Source organism: Eleutherodactylus coqui, chromosome 4 (genome assembly GCF_035609145.1).
Source record: "Eleutherodactylus coqui strain aEleCoq1 chromosome 4, aEleCoq1.hap1, whole genome shotgun sequence".
NCBI lineage: Eukaryota > Metazoa > Chordata > Amphibia > Anura > Eleutherodactylidae > Eleutherodactylus > Eleutherodactylus coqui.
In genome coordinates, this window is record NC_089840.1 from 114,953,841 (window position 1) to 114,966,341 (window position 12,501).

General features: G+C 47.6%; 1 long non-coding RNA gene across 1 annotated transcript in view; it reads right to left on the reverse strand.

Moving 5' to 3' along the window:
• Nucleotides 1–1,473: 1,473 nt before the first annotated feature.
• LOC136624707 (uncharacterized) overlaps nucleotides 1,474–12,501 on the reverse strand; it is a 36,496-nt gene continuing 25,468 nt past the window's right edge. Inside the window, exon 3 of the long non-coding RNA XR_010792394.1 lies at nucleotides 1,474–1,688. This is a non-coding gene — a long non-coding RNA (uncharacterized lncRNA). The remainder of the gene's footprint in view (nucleotides 1,689–12,501) is intronic.

Below are 12,501 nucleotides of genomic sequence, written 5' to 3' on the forward strand. Positions count from 1 at the left end.
AGGAAGTTTATGTATGCATAATGCTTATGCTTAATGCACTCATATATAACCCCTTAGTGACCGGCTTATTTTGTGCCGTAAGGACCAAGCGATTTTCAGCATTGCATTGCAAGAGCCATAACTCATTGACATAGTTGTATGAGGGCTTGTTTTTTGGAAGAAGTTGCATTTTTTAATGACCCCACTCTGGAGTACATATAATGTGTTGTAGAACGTTTATTACAGTTTTTGGAGGGAGATGGAAAACATATAAGGACATTGTGCCGTTGTTTGGGGGGTTGTTTTTACGGTGTTCACCATCCAGCAAAAATAATATAACTTTCTTATTTGGATTAGCACGATTACTGTGATGGAAAGTTTATATAAATGTTTGCACAATAAAACATGTTTTTAAAGGAAACCAATTTAATGTGCATCACTGCAATCTAAGAACCAGAACATTTTTATATTTCTGGCAACAGAGTAATTTGAGGTTCTGTTATTTGCAGGAAGACTTGTAGTTTTTGCTGCTACCATTTTGAGATACATATGATTTTTGGATTGCTTTTTACTACAATTTTGGTTAACAAAGATTTTTATTATTTTAGACAATTTAGATCATTTGAATTTACAACATTACGGTCATGTTTGATATCAAGTAGTTACAGAATTATTCAGACTAAGTTATATAACTGGTTTTGAAGCATAGGTTCAAGTTCCTTTCTTCTGTTACAGTAACCCCTAATAAGATAGTAATAACAACAAAGGACTAAAAGCAAGAAAAAAAATTAGAAGGAGATGGAGGTCATGAGGGTGGGGAGGGGAGGGTAAACACATAGGGGAAGGGAGGGGTGGGGGAGAGAAGGCAGTCTATGATACTTCTCCTATGCTCATGCCTAAGTTGAAATGGGCCTCTCTGCTGTCCATGTCGAGGTTATATTTCTTATACATTTGTTGAGGATGGGGAGGATGCACTAGAAGGTAGGCCAGGGTCTACCGGATGGGTCAGGAAGCTAGCTGTTGAATTCTTCAGGTGCATGGTAAGAGAATATTGATATCAAGATGCCCATGTGTTTTCATATAATGTTTAACGGTCCATAAAGATAGCTGCCAACTTCTCATTGACCTTGAGCTAAAGAAACTTTAGATTTCACGAAGTTGATGCTAACTGAAGTTTTCCTCCAGGAGCGAGCGATTGCCAAGCATACTGATAGAAAGCACTAAGATACTCATTTTGTGTATATATTTCTGGGGGTGTCAGGCATGCTTCTGCCCAAGAGAGCTTCCCAGGGCGTTTTGTGTAGGGATATGTTTGTGATGGAGAATATTAGGGTGTAGACCTGAACCCAGAAACGACAGAGCTTTGGGCAGTTCCACCAAATGTGTGGCTCTTCATGACCCTCATATTGACCATGATTGAAATGAATGCTTAAATAATACGTATTGCAAACAGGATTAGGCATGGCGTACTGAGCAGAAAAAGACAGACCAGCATTTCAGTTAAGCATGCTTTAATGTATTATTGGCATAACTAATAATAATTATGCTCTTTACAGTTATGAAGCATTGTATTATATTAATGGTTTTATCCTGGAAGAATATTTCCAAGAAGACCAGTAACACCTCCTAGTAGATCCCCAAGAGCTCTCTTTTCTTCACCATTCTCCCTTTCTTGTACATTGTCTTCCTCCGCTTCTTCCTCTCTTTTCCTGTTAGGAGACAGTGTACAATTAATAAAACATTATGCTAATTGTTCCTACATTGTCAATTAATAATATATTGGTATTTATTTGATTTCTATTCTTCTGCTGCTGCTGTGAAGTGCAGCGATCTCCGTAGGCCCTGATCTGGTGACAATAGAGATAAGTACCAAGTGACATTCACGGGAGATTTAGTAAAGTCCTGTGAGGAAAACTTATAGAGTAGGTCAGGGTTTTAAAGAAAGGGTCTTATTTTGTGGATAGTAATCTCCATTTCTGGAAAACAGCATACTGAATACCGAAACATCCCTTTGGTTATAATTTTAACATGTTATGGCCAACTTTTCTGTGTTCTGTGCCAGAGGTGTAGCGAGGCTTTTCCTCACTGAGACAAAGATTTAGTTCAGCGACCTACTATACCATTTTTGCCAAACAACCCTAACAAAATGCCAATATACAATGCAGTTGACTTTTTTTTCCTATTAAAGTAGATGTATTTGGCTCCCAGGTTGAAAAATGTAGGCACCAAATTACTTTTTTACTGGCTCTATATATATATCTTCTTTCTTCTGCATGGCCGATGGGCTGCTTTTTGCAGTGTTGCACATTTTTTTTTTTTTGGGTATATTGGCCGTGCAGAGCATTGCGTCCTGCAGTAATACTCCAGGGACAGAAGCGCTTAGGCAGGGACAGAAGAGAGAAGACATATTGATTGAATATAGGCAGTGGGTCTTCGCAAAAAAATTTGTGGAAAAAAATCTATTTGGGCTGCCTGTGAGTGTCCTCAGTGTTCTGGGTCTGTGCTGGGTGTAGTAGTTCTCCAAATTCATACGCAGCCAGCTAAGTGTTACAGCAAGCTTGCGCAAAATTATTTCCTGGCTCTGTCTGGGCTCTGAAATCACCGCTGTATTGCAGTTCACAGTGCAACACTCTGCAGTTCTGTGACATACCCTAGGGCCAGAAGCGCTTAGGCAGGGACAGAAGACATATTGAATTATTGATTGAATATAGGCAGTGGGCCTTTGCAAAAACATTTGTGGAAAAAAATCTATTTGGGCTGCCTGTGAGTGTCCTCAGTGTTCTGGGTCTGTGCTGGGTGTAGTAGTTCTCCAAATTCATACGCAGCCAGCTAAGTGTTACAGCAGGCTTGCGCAAAATTATTTCCTGGCTCTGTCTGGGCTCTGAAATCACCGCTGTATTGCAGTTCACAGTGCAACACTCTGCAGTTCTGTGACATACCCCAGGGCCAGAAGCGCTTAGGCAGGGACAGAAGAGAGAAGACATATTGATTGAATATAGGCAGTGGGCCTTTGCAAAAAAATTTGTGGAAAAAAATCTATTTGGGCTGCCTGTGAGTGTCCTCAGTGTTCTGGGTCTGTGCTGGGTGTAGTAGTTCTCCAAATTCATACGCAGCCAGCTAAGTGTTACAGCAGGCTTGCGCAAAATTATTTCCCGGCGTTCCGTAAGCGAAGTCAGCCTCCAACCACAGGCCAATAAGCGGCACATTTAATTACAGCGTTCTGTTTCTGCATTACTGGTAATACAGCATGCTGAGGGGTAGGGGTAGGCCTAGAGGACGTGGACGCGGCCGGGGACGCGGAGGCCCAAGTCAGGGTGTGGGCACAGGCCGAGCTCCTGATCCAGGTGTATCGCAGCCGACTGCTGCGGGATTAGGAGGGAGGCACGTTTCTGGCGTCCCCACATTCATCGCACAATTAATGGGTCCACGCGGTAGACCTTTATTAGAAAATGAGCAGTATGAGCAGGTCCTGTCGTGGATGGCAGAAAGTGCTTCCAGCAATCTATCGTCCACCAACAGTTCTGCGCCGTCCACTGCTGCAACTCAGAATCCTCTGGCTGCTGCTCCTCCTTCCTCCCAGCCTCCTCACTCCATTACAATGAGACATTCTGAGGAGCGGGCAGACTCCCAGGAACTGTTCTCGGGCCCCTGCTCAGATTGGGCAGCAGTGGTTCCTTTCCCACCAGAGGAGTTTATCGTGACTGATGCCCAACCTTTGGAAAGTTCCCGGGGTCCGGGGGATGAGGCTGGGGACTTCCGCCAACTGTCTCAAGACCTTTCAGTGGGTGAGGAGGACGATGACGTTGAGACACAGTTGTCTATCAGTGAGGTAGTGGTAAGGGCAGTAAATCCGAGGGAGGAGCGCACAGAGGATTCGGAGGAAGAGCAGCAGGACAATGAGGTGACTGACCCCACCTGGTTTGCTACGCCTACTGAGGACAGGTCTTCAGAGGGGGAGGCAAGGGCAGCAGCAGGGCAGGTTGCAAGAGGCAGTGCGGTGTCCAGGGGTAGAGGCAGGGCCAGACCGAATAATCCACCAACTGTTTCCCAAAGCACCCCCTCGCGCCATGCCACCCTGCAGAGGCCGAGGTGCTCAAAGGTCTGGCAGTTTTTCACTGAGAGTGCAGACGACCGACGAACAGTGGTGTGCAACCTTTGTCGCGCCAAGATCAGCCGGGGAGCCACCACCACCAGCATGCGCAGACATATGATGGCCAAGCACCCCACAAGGTGTGACGAAGGACGTTCACCGCCTCCGGTTTGCACCGCTGCCTCTCCCCCTGTGCCCCAACCTGCCACTGAGATCCAACCCCGCTCTGAGGACAGAGGCACTACCGTCTCCTGGCCTGCACCCACACCCTCACCTCCGCTGTCCTCGGCCCTATCCACCAATGTCTCTCAGCACACCGTCCAGCCGTCGCTAGCGCAAGTGTTTGAGTGCAAGCGCAAGTACGCCGCCACGCACCCGCACGCTCAAGCGTTAATAGCCGAATTTATCAGCCTGGAGATGCTGCCGTATAGGGTTGTGGAAACGGAGTCCTTCAAAAGTATGATGGCGGCCCCGCGCTACTCAGTTCCCAGTCGCCACTACTTTTCCCAATGTGCCGTCCCAGCCCTGCATGACCACGTCTCCCGCAACATTGTACGCGCCCTCACCAACGCGGTTACTGCCAAGGTCCCCTTAACAACGGACACGTGGACAAGCACAGGCGGGCAGGGCCACTATATCTCCCTGACGGTACATTGGGTGAATTTAGTGGAGGCTGGGACCGAGTCAGAGCTCACGTCCTACCCACCCCCAGAATTGCGGGCCCCAGCTCGGTGCTGGTATCTGCGGCGGTGTATGCTTCCTCCACTAAAGCACCCTCCTCCTCCTCCTCCAACGCAACCTCTGTCTCGCAATCAAGATGTGTCAGCAGCAGCAGCACGTCGCCAGCAGTCGGTGTCGCGCGGCGTGGCAGCACAGCGGTGGGCAAGCGTCAGCAGGCCGTGCTGAAACTACTCAGCTTAGGAGATAAGAGGCACACGGCCCACGAACTGCTGCAGGGTCTGACAGAGCAGACCGACCGCTGGCTTGCGCCGCTCAGCCTCCAACCGGGCATGGTCGTGTGTGACAACGGCCGTAACCTGGTGGCGGCTCTGCAGCTCGGCAGCCTCACGCACGTGCCATGCCTGGCCCAAATCTTTAATTTGGTGGTTCAGCGCTTTCTGAAAAGCTACCCACGCTTGTCAGACCTGCTCGGAAAGGTGCGTCGGCTCTGCGCACATTTCCGCAAGTCCCACACGGACGCTGCCACCCTGCGCACCCTGCATCATCGGTTTAATCTGCCAGTGCACCGACTGCTGTGCGACGTGCCCACACGGTGGAGCTCTACGCTCCACATGTTGGCCATGCTCTATGAGCAGCGTAGAGCTATAGTGGAATACCAACTCCAACATGGGCGGCGCAGTGGGAGTCAGCCTCCTCAATTCTTTTCAGAAGAGTGGGCCTGGTTGGCAGACATCTGCCAGGTCCTTGGAAAGTTTGAGGAGTCTACCCAGGTGGTGAGCGGCGATGCTGCAATCATTAGCGTCACCATTCCTCTGCTATGCCTCTTGAGAAGTTCCCTGCAAAGCATAAAGGCATCCGCTTTGCGCTCGGAAACAGAGCCGGGGGAAGACAGTATGTCGCTGGATAGTCAGAGCACCCTCCTGTCTATATCTCAGCGCGGTGAGGAGGAGGAGGAAGATGGCCCACTGCTGAGGGTACACATGCTGCTTGCCTGTCATCCTTTCAGCGTGTATGGCCTGAGGAGGAGGAGGAGGATCCTGAAAGTGATCTTCCTAGTGAGGACAGACATGTGTTGCGTACAGGTACCCTGGCACACATGGCTGACTTCATGTTAGGATGCCTTTCTCGTGACCCTCGCGTTACACGCATTCTGGCCACTACGGATTACTGGGTGTACACACTGCTTGACCCACGGTATAAGGAGAACCTTTCCACTCTCATACCCGAAGAGGAAAGGGGTTCGAGAGTGATGCTATACCACAGGACCCTGGCGGACAATTTGATGGTAAAATTCCCATCCGACAGCGCTAGTGGCCGAAGGCGCAGTTACGAGGGCCAGGTAGCAGTGGAGACGCGGAGATCAGGCAGCATGTACAGCACAGGCAGGGCAACACTCTCTAAGGCCCTTGACAGTTTTATGGCTCCCCAGCAATACTGTAAATGAATAATAAAGGCAACAGCAGCACTCACGTGGATTCACTCCAGACCAGTCCCGGTCATTCCACTGCAAACAGTGCAAGTGAGGAGCAGGTGGATGCAGCAGCCCAGCTTAGTCAGGATCACGACCAACTAATCAGTGAAAATGTGCAGCAAAGACTAGGCAGCATCAGATGGATCTTCAAAACAATTTTCCAAGCAAGCATGCTTGAGAAAGGTCACAATTGTGACCGAAACGTCGCAGGTTTTACCTTTGTTGGAGGAATAAAGATTGGAAAATTGTTTTGAAGATCCATCTGATGCTGCCTAGTCTTTGCTGCACATTTCCCCAGCAATACTGTGTCACCGCTCCCCAGTCAAGGCTTAGTCGGCGGGAGCACTGTAAAAGGATGGTGAGGGAGTACGTAGCCGATCACACGACCGTCCTCCGTGACACCTCTGCCCCCTACAACTACTGGGTGTCGAAGCTGGACACGTGGCCTGAACCCGCGCTGTATGCCCTGGAGGTGCTTGCTTGTCCTGCGGCTAGCGTCTTGCCAGAGAGGGTGTTTAGTGCAGCTGGGGGAATCATCACAGATAAGCGTACCTGCCTGTCAACCGACAGTGCCGACAGGCTTACACTCATCAAGATGAACAAAGCCTGGATTTCCCCAGACTTCTCTTCTCCACCAGCGGACAGCAGCGATACCTAAGCAATACGTAGGCTGCACCCATGGATGGAAGCATCGTTCTCTATCCCCATCAAAAACGGGGACCTTTTTGCTTCATCAATCTGTGTATAATATTCCTCCTCCTCCTCCTGCTCCTCCTCCTGAAACCTCACATAATCACGCCGAACGGGCAATTTCTCTTAGGCCCACAAGGCTCACTCATATAATTTTTCTAAACAATTTTTAGATGTTTCAATGCTCATTAAAGCGTTGAAACTTTCACCTGAACCAATTTTTATTTTAACTGGGCTGCCTCCAGGCCTAGTTACCAATTAAGCCACATTAACCAAAGCGATTAATGGGTTTCACCTGCCCTCTTGGTTGGGCATGGGCAATTTTTCTCAGGTACATTAGTACTGTTGGTACACCAATTTTTGTGGGCCCTCGCCTACAGTGTAATCAAATTAATTTTTAGCCCACCTGCATTACAGCTGACGTTACATCAGCTGTGTTGGGCACTGCAATGGGATGTATTTATGTACCGCCGGTGGGTTCCAGGGAGCCACCCATGCTGTGGGTGTAACTGCATGTGTCCACTTCTAAAGAATCCCAATCTGACTGGGGCATGCAGTGTGGGCCGAAGCCCACCTGCATTAAGCATGACATTACCTCAGCTGTGTTGGGCAATGCAATGGGATATATTTATGTACCGCCGGTGGCTTCCTGGCACCCACCCATGCTGTGGGTCCACAGTGAGTTGTAACTGCATGTGTCCACTTCTAAAGAACCCCAGTCTGACTGGCGCATGCAGTGTGGGCCGAAGCCCACCTGCATTAAGAACGACATTACCTCAGCTGTTTTGGGCAATGCAATGGGATATATTTATGTACCGCCGGTGGGTTCCAGGGAGCCACCCATGCCGTGGGTCCACACGAAGTTGTAACTGCATGTGTCCACTTCTAAAGAACCCCAGTGTGACTGGGGCATGCAGTGTGGGCCGAAGCCCACCTGCATTAAGCACGACATTACCTCAGCTGTGTTGGGCAATGCAATGGGATATATTTATGTACCGCCGGTGGCTTCCTGGCACCCACCCATGCTGTCGGTCCACAGGGAGTTGATACTGCATGTGTCCACTTCTAAAGAACCCCAGTCTGACTGGCGCATGCAGTGTGGGCCGAAGCCCACCTGCATTAAGCACGACATTACCTCAGCTGTGTTGGGCAATGCAATGGGATATATTTATGTACCGCCGGTGGGTTCCAGGGAGCCACCCATGCCGTGGGTCCACACGGAGTTGTAACTGCATGTGTCCACTTCTAAAGAACCCCAGTCTGACTGGGGCATGCAGTGTGGGCCGAAGCCCACCTGCATTAAGCACGACATTACCTCAGCTGTGTTGGGCGATGCAATGGGATATATTTATGTACCGCCCGTGGGTTCCAGGGAGCCACCCATGCTGTGGGTGCACATGGAATTCCCATTGTGGAGTTGTACCTGCCTGTGACTATTTATAAAAAACCGCGGTCTGACTGGGGCATGCAGACACCTTGACAGAATGAATAGTGTGTGGCACATAGGTTCCCCATTGCTATGCCCACGTGTGCAGCTCCAGATGGAGGTGGCACAGGATTGGATTACTCATTGCTTCTGTACAGCATTGTGGACTATCACCCCGCCCCTTTTAAAGAGGGTCGCTGCCTAGCCGTGCCAACCCTCTGCAGTGTGTGCCTGCGGTTCCTCCTCATGGCAGACGCACTTATAAATAGACATGAGGGTGGCGTGGCATGAGGGCAGCTGAAGGCTGGGCAGGGACAGTTTGGTGTGCGCTGTGGACACTGGGTCGTGGGGGGGGGGGGGTTGGGCAGCATGTTACCCAGGAGAAGTGGCAGCGGAGTGTCATGCAGGCAGTGATTGTGCTTTGTTGGAGGTAGTGTGGTGCTTAGCTAAGGTATGCATTGCTAATGAGGGCTTTTCAGAAGTAAAAGTTGTTGGGAGGGGGGAGGCCCACTCTTGCAGCTATTATGGCTTAATAGTGGGACCTGGGAACTTGAGATGCAGCCCAACATGTAGCCCCTCGCCTGCCCTATCTGTTGCTGTGTCGTTCCCATCACTTTCTTAAATTGCCCAGATTTTCACAAACGAAAACCTTAGCGAGCATCGGCGATATACAAAAATGTTCGGGTCGCCCATTGACTTCAATGGGGTTCGTTATTCGAAACGAACCCTCGAGCATCGCGAAAAGTTCGTCTCGAGTAACGAGCACCCGAGCATTTTGGTGCTCGCTCATCTCTAGTAGTGAAATAAAAGATTTTATTAATAGAAGTTTATAGTTCATAATGGCGTGGGTATGTTTCAAATAGTACATAGTGATATTCCTGAACTGGCTTTGCCTGAGAGCAAAAGCCTGTGTTACCCTGGACACCTCTCCTTCACCGAGGAGACAGTGGGCGGAAAAGAAACTTCTTAAAGCCCACATGGACAACAGGTGCTGGAGGGTTTTCCCCAGAAAGACAGGTTAACCCTTAAAGCACCAGGTGAGTTGCATATTTACCTTCCACTTTTATTTTTGTAAAATTGCTTGAGGCGCATTCTGATTTTATATAATTACAGTAGTAATTGCAAACCTTTTGCGACATGTGAAATCCTTATAAAGTAAATTTAGCAATAATAACCTGATAATGGAATCTCAAGGTAAAAATAAACCATCCAAGATTATCTATATTATATTAGCTGGCTTCTAGTAACTTGTGATATATTAACAAACTTATGATAAATGTCATTTGAACTGCCACATGACAAAGAAAGCAATATTTGCAAACATTTAAGTGTATTAAGATTTAACACTGACATTAATACAGTAAATAGAGAAAGTAAACCCAGTGTGACATGTTTTACAGGGTGAGTTGCTTTTTACAAGAAAACAATTTTTTGACCTTACAATATAATTGATTTTGATAGATGAAACATGGCTTAATTTTAAAAAATGGATAAATAAATACAACTCTTCTCCTTGTACTAGTGTTTTAATTATGACTTTTCCATGTTTTGAGCACACCTTTATCATTTTCCCTACCTACACAAAACTGTTTATCCTGTTGCCACTCCCATTTCAGTTCACTGTGCCGGCCTTCCTGGACCCTGGTTTGGCAGGGAACTTCTTACATATGGCTGTTGTGGATCGCTTCCAAATCCCTATTCAACATCTTGGGAGACCTTTCGTGGTGGCATCTGTTGATGGGAGTTCCATTTTTGAGAGCATTCAGTTTGTTTCAGAGCCTCTGGGTCTGAAATTGGACTTTCTCCACTCAGAAAGGATTTCCTTGCTGGTCCTTCCGAGGTCCACCAGCTCCCTATTGTTGGGTCTGCCCTGGCTTCATCTTCATAATCCCACCTTGGATTCGAAGTCTGGGGAGGTTTAACGTTAGGGGTCATCCTGTCATTCCTAGTGCCTGCTTCCTATACAACCTGTTCTATGCCCCCTGTGCCTCAGAAACCCCAGGGACTGCCGGAGGCCTACTATGGTTTGGTTAATGTCTTAAACAAGAAAAAGGCAGAATGTCTGCCACTACATCGTCCTTATGACTGCCCAATTGATCTGCTGCCAGGTTTCTTACCTTCTCGAGGCAGGGTATACCCTCTGTCCCTGCCTGAGACCCAAGCTGCGGCAGAGTACATCAAAGACAATCTTCAGGCGTAATACACTGAGGGAATTTTTTGCCTCTTTTAGGCAATTTTTCTAGTCAAAGTGCTAATGACCACTTGTCCGTCAGTCCGTGTGTGTTGTGTGAGTTACATGCAGAGCCTGACAGCACCTGTGATGATGTCACCATCATGTAACGAGTTACCGGCTCTTAGCTCCACCCCTGATCACATGACATAATCACAGGTCTTTTATCCTTCTTGTGCACTGAATGAGGGATTATGGGCGGCCCACATTCCCCACAAACTCCTGCGGCCTCAGTTGCTATGGATATAGCAGTAATAAATCTGGAAGTTTGTACCTGGTTGTGTGACTGCTGCACACCTGTGTGGAGACTCCAATAAATGACACCTCACAAATTTACACAACAATAGATCATGTGCAGACAGGACCTGTGATGATCTTGAACAATGTAGTGTTAGTCAGCAGCACTCAAAGCAGCATATAATCAGTAAATGGCATCCAAAGCCATGTATGCACCATACCTGAAGAGTCAGAGTCTGTGACTCAATTATAAAGTCCACAATTTCAAAGAAGGGTGACAGCATACCAGGTGCACAAATAAATTTCTTTTTATTCCCCCATTTTCGCAACTTTTCGACCCCTTGTCAAGCAGTAAAGCTTGACTAAGACCACATGGTGAGTTACACATTCACCTTCCACTTTTATATTTGTAAAATTGCTCGAGGCGCATTCTGATTTTATATAATTACAGTAGTAATTGCAAACCTTTTGCGACATAGGAAATCCTTATAAAGTAAATTTAGCAACAATAACCTGATAATGGAATCTCAAGGTAGGAATAAACCATCCAAGATTATATTATATGAGCCGGCTTCTAGTAACTTGTGATATATTAACAAACTTATGATAAATGTCATTTGAACTCCCACATGAGAAAGGAAGTAATATTTGCAAACGTTTAAGTGTATTAAGATTTAACACTGACATTAATACAGTAAATAGAGAAAGTAAACCCAGTGCGACATGTTTTACATGGTGAGTTGCTTTTTACAAGAAAATAATTTTTTGACCTTTCAATATAATTGTTTTTGATAGATGAAACATGGCCTAATTTAACCCCTTCCCGCTCCACAATGTACCAGTACGTCATGGGAGCCTGGTACTTCTCGTAACATGACGTACCGGTACGTCATCGGGATAGCGCGAGATCATGACTGACCTCGCGCTATCCCGCAGCAGGAGCCGGCTGTCAGTCACAGCTGGCATCCCGCTGCAACAGCGGGGGGGCATCTGAGATGCGCCCCCCGCTGTTAACCCCTTCCCTGCCACGATCTAAGTAGATCGCGGCAGGGAAAGAGTTCACAGAGGGAGCTCTGCCATGCCTTATCACAGCGATCATAGGTACAGTGCTGCAAGTCCCTTAGAGGAACTCAAATTGTGTGAAAAAAAGATTTAAAAAATGTAAAAAAAAAAGTTAAAAAAACCCTTTTTTTGGGCTTTTTTTAATATTAGCATAAAAAAAGGTAAAAAAAAATTAAAACCCCACATATTTGGTATTGACGCGTCCGTAACGACGTGTACAAAAAGTTGAACATACCCAACACCCAAGCTGTGGCAGAGTACATCAAAGACAATCTTCAGGCGTAATACACTGAGGGAATTTTTTGCCTCTTTTAGGCAATTTTTCTAGTCAAAGTGCTAACGACCACTTGTCCGTCAGTCCGTGTGTGTTGTGTGAGTTACATGCAGAGGCCGCCATGTTTGGCCGTTGTCACACACGACCATGCTCGGTTGGAGGCTCAGCGGCGAAAGCCAGAGGCCTGTCTGCTCTGTCAGACCCTGTAACAGCTCGGGGGCCGTGTGCCTCTTGTCGCCTAAGCTGATTAGTTTCAGCACGGCTTGCTGACACTTGCCCACCACCGTGCTGCCGCGCCGCGTGCTACCAACTGCTGGTGACGTGCTCACACTTTGTAATTGAAAGGTGGAGGTGGCGAAGG